The sequence below is a fragment of the Aquarana catesbeiana genome, linkage group LG03 (assembly GCF_042186555.1).
Source record: "Aquarana catesbeiana isolate 2022-GZ linkage group LG03, ASM4218655v1, whole genome shotgun sequence".
Taxonomy (NCBI): domain Eukaryota; kingdom Metazoa; phylum Chordata; class Amphibia; order Anura; family Ranidae; genus Aquarana; species Aquarana catesbeiana.
The window spans coordinates 624728291-624736343 of NC_133326.1; positions in this window are offsets into that span (position 1 = coordinate 624728291).

Genomic DNA, 8053 nt, shown 5'->3' on the forward strand with positions numbered 1-8053 from the left:
TAATCAAGTCCAATCAGTATCATCAAACACAGCTGGACTCAAATGAAGGTGTAGAACCATCTCAAGGATGATCAGGAGAAATGGACAGCACCTGAGTTAAATATATGAGTGTCACAGCAAAGGGTCTGAATACTTAGGACCATGTGATATTTCAGTTTGTCTTTTTTAATAAATCTGCAAAAATGTCAACAATTCTGTGTTTTTCTGTCAATATGGGGTGCTGTGTGTACATTAATGAGGAAAAAAAATGAACTTAAATGATTTTAACAAATGGCTGCAATATAACAAAGAGTGAAAAATTTAAGGGGTCTGAATACTTTCCGTCCCCACTGTGTATATATATATATATATATATATATATATATATATATATATATATATACACACACACACACACAATATCTCACAAAAGTGAATGTAAAGTAGTGAGTGTACAGCTTGTATAACAGTGTAAATTTGCTGCCCCCTCAAAATAACTCAACACACAGCCATTAATGTCTAAACCGCTGGCAACAAAAGTGAGTACACCCCTAAGTGAAAATGTTGAAATTGGGCCCAATTAGCCATTTTCCCTCCCCGATTTCATGTGACTCGTTAGTGTTACAAGGTCTCAGGTGTGAAAGGGAGCAGGTGTGTTTAATTTGGTGTTATCGCTCTCACTCTCATACTGGTCACTGGAAGTTCAACATGGCACCTCATGGCAAAGACCTCTCTGAAAAAAAGAATTGTTGCTCTACATAAAGATGGCCTAGGCTATAAGAAGATTGCCAAGACCCTGAAACTGAGCTGAAGCACGGTGGCCAAGACCATACAGCGGTTTAACAGGACAGGTTCCACTCAGAACAGGGCTCGCCATGGTTGACCAAAGACGTTGAGTGCACGTGCTCAGCGTCATATTCAGAGGTTGTCTTTGGGAAATAGACATATGAGTGCTGCCAGCATTGCTGCAGAGGTTGAAGGAGTGGGGGGTCAGCCTGTCAGTGCTCAGACCATACACCGCACACTGCATCAAATTGGTCTGCATGGCTGTCATCCCAGAAGGAAGCCTCTTCTAAAGATGATGCACAAGAAAGCTCACAAACAGTTTGCTGAAGACAAGCAGACTAAGGACATGGATTACTGGAACCATGTCCTTTGGTCTGATGAGACCAAGATAAACTTATTTGGTTCAGATGGTGTCAAGCGTGTGTGGCAACAACCAGGTGAGGAGTACAAAGACAAGTGTGTCTTGCCTACAGTCAAGCATGGTGGTGGGAGTGTCATGGTCTGGGGCTGCATGAGTGCTGCAGGCACTGGGGAGCTACAGTTCATTGAGGGAACCATGAATGCCAACATGTACTGAGACATACTGAAGCAGAGCATGATCCCCTCCCTTCGGAGACTGGGCGGCAGAGCAGTATTCCAACGTGATAACGACCCCAAACACACCTCCAAGACAACCAGTGCCTTGCTAAAGTAGCTGAGAGTAAAGGTGATGGACTGGCCAAACATGTCTCCAGACCTAAACCCTATTGAACATCTGTGGGGCATCCTCAAATGGAAGATGGAGGAGCACAAGGTCTCTAACATCCACCAGCTCCGTGATGTCATCATGGAGGAGTGGAAGAGGACTCCAGTGGCAACCTGTGAAGCTCTGGTGAACTTAATTCCCAAGAGGGTTAAGGCAGTATTGAAAAATAATGGTGGCCACACAAAATATTGACACTTTGGGCCCAATTTGGGCATTTTCACTTAGGGGTGTACTCACTTTTGTTGCCAGCGGTTTAGACGTTAATGGCTGTGTGTTGAGTTATTTTGAGGGGACAGTAAATTTACACTTTTATACAAGCTGTACACTCACTACTTTACATTGTAGCAAAGTGTCATTTCTTCAGTGTTGTCACATGAAAAGATATAATAAAATATTTACAAAAATGTGAGGGGTGTACACACTTTTTTGAGATACTGTATATATATATATATATATATATATATATATATACAGAATTTGGCCCCTCTCCTTGATGGTTTTAAAGCAAATATAGTGAAGTGTCGCCTCTCTCTCTCTCTAGTGGATTGCTGAATCTGATTAAAATGATCTGGATGCCACAGCTCCTGTATATTCTTCACAATTCCCCTATCTGGATCTCTGGGGTATGGTTTAGATTAGAAGGATTGATACTCTGTTTAGGGATTTGGTATGGAAGAAGGGCTGGGCCAGGGTCCGCCTCGAAACACTCAAGTTACCCAAGGATATGGGGGGCTAGCTCTTTCCCACCCTAATGCCCTGTACACATGGTCGGATTTTCCGACGGAAAAGGTGTGATAGGACCTTGTTGTCGGAAATTCCGACCGTGTGTAGGCTCCATCACACATTTTCCATCGGAATTTCTAACACACAAAGTTTGAGAGCTTGCTATAAAATTTTCCGACAACAAAATCCGTTGTTGTCAGAAATTCCGATCGTGTGTACACAAATCCGACGCACAAAGTGCGACACATGCTCAGAATAAATTAAGAGACGAAAGCTATTGGCTACTGCCCCATTTATAGTCCCGACGTACGTGTTTTATGTCAACGCGTTTAGAACAATCGGATTTTCCGACAACTTTGTGTGACCGTGTGTATGCAAGACAAGTTTGAGCCAACATCCGTCGGAAAAAATCCATGGATTTTGTTGTCGGAATGTCCGATCAATGTCCGACCGTGTGTACAGGGCATTGGAGTAACTTCATGGTGGCCCAGCTTCAACGCCTAATGAACTGTGCATCAGTAGAAGACATCCATCCCAGCAGGTCCATATTGTTAACATGTATCTCTCATGCTACTTTGCTGGAGGCCCTGGAGGGAGGGTCTTCTGAGTACACCTAAGCTGCCCCATGTTATCTTTATTAGTGAAGCTGTGGAGGACAGTTACATCTCTTTTACATTATAGGGGCGTTACTGAATTTTCCCCTCTTTGGGATAATGAGTGTCTGCAGGAACCTAAATACTTAAGTACATTTGGAGATGAGAAGGGGTGTGGTATCATCCTTCTTTCCCAGTTGTACAGAGACACAACCTTAAAATCCTTTCAAGAATTGGAAGGCAAGTAGTCACTCCCAAATTGCACCCTACTGTATATCAGTATTTACAAAGCCACCATGTACTGATGGCCAAGTTCAAGGAGACACCCTAGTAGGGGAGTAAAATACCTATATTATGTTCCTTACCTTTTACCACGTCTACTAATGGTCTGATTTCAGACCTTTACATTAGTATTCACCTGGCAGATTTAGATGGTAATGCTGACCTCCCTTGCAAGGCACACTGGATAGAGGACTTAGGTAGTTTGACAGAGGAACAATGGCAGTATATTCTAGAGTCAGTCCCTCCAGTAGTTTTCTCACCTTCTCAAAAATTATTGCAGCTGTATCTACTGCATACATCCCACTATATAGCCTAAAAGTTATTTAAGTTTGGTGGACGCTCAGATGACATTTGTCCCAGATGTGGACGCTCTCTAGGTACCCTCATCCCTATGATGTGGTGGTGACCCAAGCTGCATACTCTGAATTCTGTCTATACATTATCCTATGCACTAGACCCACTGTTTTGTGTATTAGGATAAAGAGCTTATTCCACCTACAATGCAGATCCCAGTGCTTCGTTGCCTTTTTCAGGCTAGAAAACTTATAGCGCAGAGATGGTTATTGCCGCTCCTGCCCATCCATTCCAGTTGGATGCAGGCTGTAAATGATACCATTTTGAAAGAAAAATGTATCTATACTAAGCGAGGATGTAAAAAAAAAAAAATCTGATAAGCTCTGGGAACCTTGGTTGGGCACCCGTGGCCTAGGACCCCAAACACTTGTGATGGACAATTTACTAGGCTAATATAAGAAGTCCATATATTATACTGCTTTGGTACCAACGCTGTCTTGTTCTGACTACAAATGTATTGAGTACCATTAGAGCTTACATGGCACACCGTTAGTTCTTGTTTTTGTACTTTTTTTTTTTAAGCGGTAGTAAACTCTCCTTTTTTATTTTTTACCTGTAGGTTAGATTATAATAAAGCTCACTTGTAGGCAGTGGCTGCCCATCCATACAGGGCGCAGCCCCCCTAATTCATGCGCCCAGCCCCCAATCTACATGCAGGGATTCCAACAGATTCCAACAGGTTTTTTTTTTAAAGCACATGATTAGAGCCTGAGGCTCTAATTGGCTGGGGGAAGGGGGTGTGTGTGCTCGCAGCGACCGCCGCTTTCCCATCCGCTTCAAGTGGGGGGGGGGGGGGCGTTAGTTTACTCTAGCGAGCAGCAGCCAGTGACAAAATTGATGCATGCACTCTGAAAGAACAGCATACCCGTGCCGTTCCTTCGGAGCTGTGTGCAATGGGCGAGACTCCTGCATCCATGCACGGGAGTGACATCATTATGGCTCGGCCAATCAAGCGACCACAGCCGGCTAACTTTGAAAAAAGACTGTGTGAAGATGGAAGCCCTGTCAGTGGTGACAGCGCACCGATGCAGGGTTTCGTTTTATGGTAAGTCTTTTAAAATGTGCTAGTAGTACGCAATGCATACTAGCACATTATGGCTTTATCTTGCAGGGAGACCTTTTTTTTTCTATCTAGGACTTTAATACCGCTTTAATGTAGGACAATGACGTTTTTGTTTGTTTGTTCTCTTCTTTTTGTATATGGAAGATGTAAAAACACTTTATTTTTGCTTAAAAAATGGTTTGATTTAAAAAAAAAACCTGTTATTTGATATTTTTTATTTTATACTTTTTTTTTAGTTATGTGACTGGCACAGCACCAGTCAGGGCTAGCCAGACACAGACTCACACATCAGCAGAGTAATAGAAGCCCCTCCCAACGATCTATCCCTGCAAATGCCAAAAAACAGGGAAAGATCATGTGACCACACAACAGCACCACAGGGATAGGGTACTTAAATGATTTAAAAAAATACAGCACAATGATATATATGATTTATGTGAATGAATTATGGCAATTAACATTTCTCTGTTTGGATAATTTTTTAACGCAAGCAGTGTGTACCTGAATCGGACTTTGTATTAGCCTCTTGCAATCCCTGTGCAGCAGAGCTCAGACTGGGAAGGGGAAAAGCATCACATGGAGTCAACCAGTTGTGCAGCAGTGTTTATGTGCTAACAAGGGACATGAGCACCCAGAAGCCTGAGGTGTCATTGGCTGCAGGACCAGTTTGTCAGCGGGTCCCAGCCAAGGATTTTGGACCAAACCCTGCTGATTGCCTGCAGCCAACAAGAGATTGGCCTGAGCCTGAATTTGTAAACACAGGCATTCAATCTGACAGTTCCTTCTGTTCCTGGACCCTTTTTGGTCCAGGAGCAGAAGAGAACACCTCAAAATAACTTGAGAACATTTTACACATACACACACCTTAGGCACATTTAACCCCTTGTGAAAAAAAGGGGCAAAACACTGCGCTAAACAAAATATGTGGAAAAGCTGCTGTACACTCAAACAAAGTTTACATGGGAATGGGGTAAAATAGTGTAGCGCTAAAAAGTGCAAATGCCAGAGTGCAAAGGTATATAGCTACCCAAAGTAAAATGACATAAATACAAAAATTCTAGTGCATAAGTTGCATGAATGCAAAAAGTGCAAGTGCTAATACAAAAATATAGTAAAGGACCATACAATATATCCAATATAGTTTACATAACAAATGTGCAAAACACAAGAAGTGCATACATCCAGGGGTGGATGAAACTGTAATAAGTGAAATGGAATGCAGTCCACAGTAAAGAGGGGAGTAGCAGTGAAGTACTTCTTCCTGTTGGGGTAACACCAAGGCAGTAGAAAGGAAATGACCGAGTTGTCTGTAGTCACTGGGAAACAAATAGAGATGGGTACTCTTACCAGCTATGGTGGACACACATGGTATACAACAGTGGGTCAAACAGACTTGTGATCCAACAGGATCTAGATCGGATACTGTGCACAAGAGGAGGATCGGGTAGAGGTCTTCCGTTTCCCGGCGACGAACTCCAGGGATTGTATGGTATCCGGCTGGATCAACCTCACGATAACTCCTTATAGGCGCCAACGGACATAGCATAAGGGAAAAGAAGGAGGGCTCCAAATGGTGCAGGTCAAAACCAATGGGTTTATTGGAGTATAATGGCAAATTATACTGAGTGATCACAAACCCATAAAAGTAAATAAAAAGCAATGTGGGGTGCAGTAAATGCTATTCCGACGCGTTTTGACGCATGCCCCTGTTGAAGACCTGTCGAAACACGTTGGGATAGCATTTACTGCACCCCACATTGCTTTTTATTTACTTTTATGGTTTTGTGATCACATTTATCTTTGTAATTTGCCGTTATACTCCAATAAACCCTTCATTGCTATTCCCCCTCTTTACTGTGGACTGCATTCCATTTCACTTATTACAGTTTCATCCACCCCTGGATGTATGCACTTCTCGTGTTTTGCACATTTGTTATGTAAACCATATTGGATATATTGTATGGTTCTTTATTATATTTTTGTATTAGCACTTGCACTTTTTGCATTCATGCAATTTATGCACTAGAATTTTTGTATTTATGTCATTTTACTTTGGGTAGCTATATACCTTTGCACTCTGGTATTTGCATTTACTTTATAGCGCTACACTATTTTACCCCACATTTAACCCCTTGATCGCCCTCATTAACCCTTTGATCACCCTTGTCACCCAGCATGTGCCATAAGTACAGTGTCAGTGTATAGTATTTTTCACTGATCACTGTATTAGCATCACTTGACTTGACATCAAGTAACGTCAGATAGCATTAGTGTCAGTTAGTGTCTCTCCCAGCCAGGGACAGCTAGCGTTAGATTGCCCGCAGACTATCACACTCACGCTATTGGTCGGCACAATCCCGCAAATCGCCGTAGGTGTACGCCGGCACCTTTAAGCGCGATAGCAGGGACCCGATGTGTGTGGCCGGTGACAGCGATGTCTGCCGGCCACCTGCGATCGCGGCCACGAAAGCCAGAATGGGGATGTGTGTGTGTAAACACACACACACATCTCCATTCTGACAGGAGAGGAGAGACAGATCTGCTGTTCCTAGTAATCAGGAACAGTGATCTGTCTCCTCCTCCAGTCAATCCCCACAGTTAAAAAAAAAAAAAACATACACACACTGAGGGAACACGTTTAAACCCTTGATCAACCCCTGGTGTTAATCCCTACCCTACCAGTGACATTTACACAGTAATCAGTGCATTTTTATAGCACTAATCGCTGTATAAATGTCAATCGTCCCAAAAAAGTGTCCTCTGCAATGTCGCAGTCCGGCTAAAAATCGCAGATCGCCGATGCTAGTAAAAAAATATATAAAATAAAATAATAAAAATGCCATAAATCTATTCCCTATTTTGTAGATGCTATAACTTTTGCGCAAACCAATCAATATACGCTTATTGCAATTTTTTTTACCAAAAATATGTAGAAGCATACATATCGGCCTAAACTGATGAAGAAATTTATTTTTTTTTACATTTTTTGGGGGGATATTTATCATAGCAAAAAGTATAAAATATTAGGTTTTCTTTTCAAAATTGTTGCTCCTTTTTTTGTTTATAGCGCAAAAAATAAAAACCGCAGAGGCGATCAAATACCACCAAAAGAAAGCTCTATTTGTGGGGGAAAAAAGAACGTCAATTTTGTTTGGGTACAGCGCCGCGCGACCACGCAAATGTCAGTTAAAGCGATGCAGTGCCGTATTGCAAAAAATGGCTTGGTCATTAAGCGGGAAAATCTTCCGGTCCTTATGTGGTTAAAAGATAAAAATGTCCATAGGCCTGAAATGAAAAGCACAACCTTTCCTGTACACCAGGGATGAGCCGTCCTCTGTTTTGTATCTGTTCACCAGCACTATGACAGCCTGCTCCTCCGGTATAATGTTCATAGACACATCTATCAGCACCTAGAAAGAGAATTTTATTGGTGGGGTTCTGGAGTCATAATAAGCACAGGTTGTAGTTAGCCAAATGTACCACATCTTTCACGGCTCCAATAAAACTAAAGAACGGCCCACAAGAAAA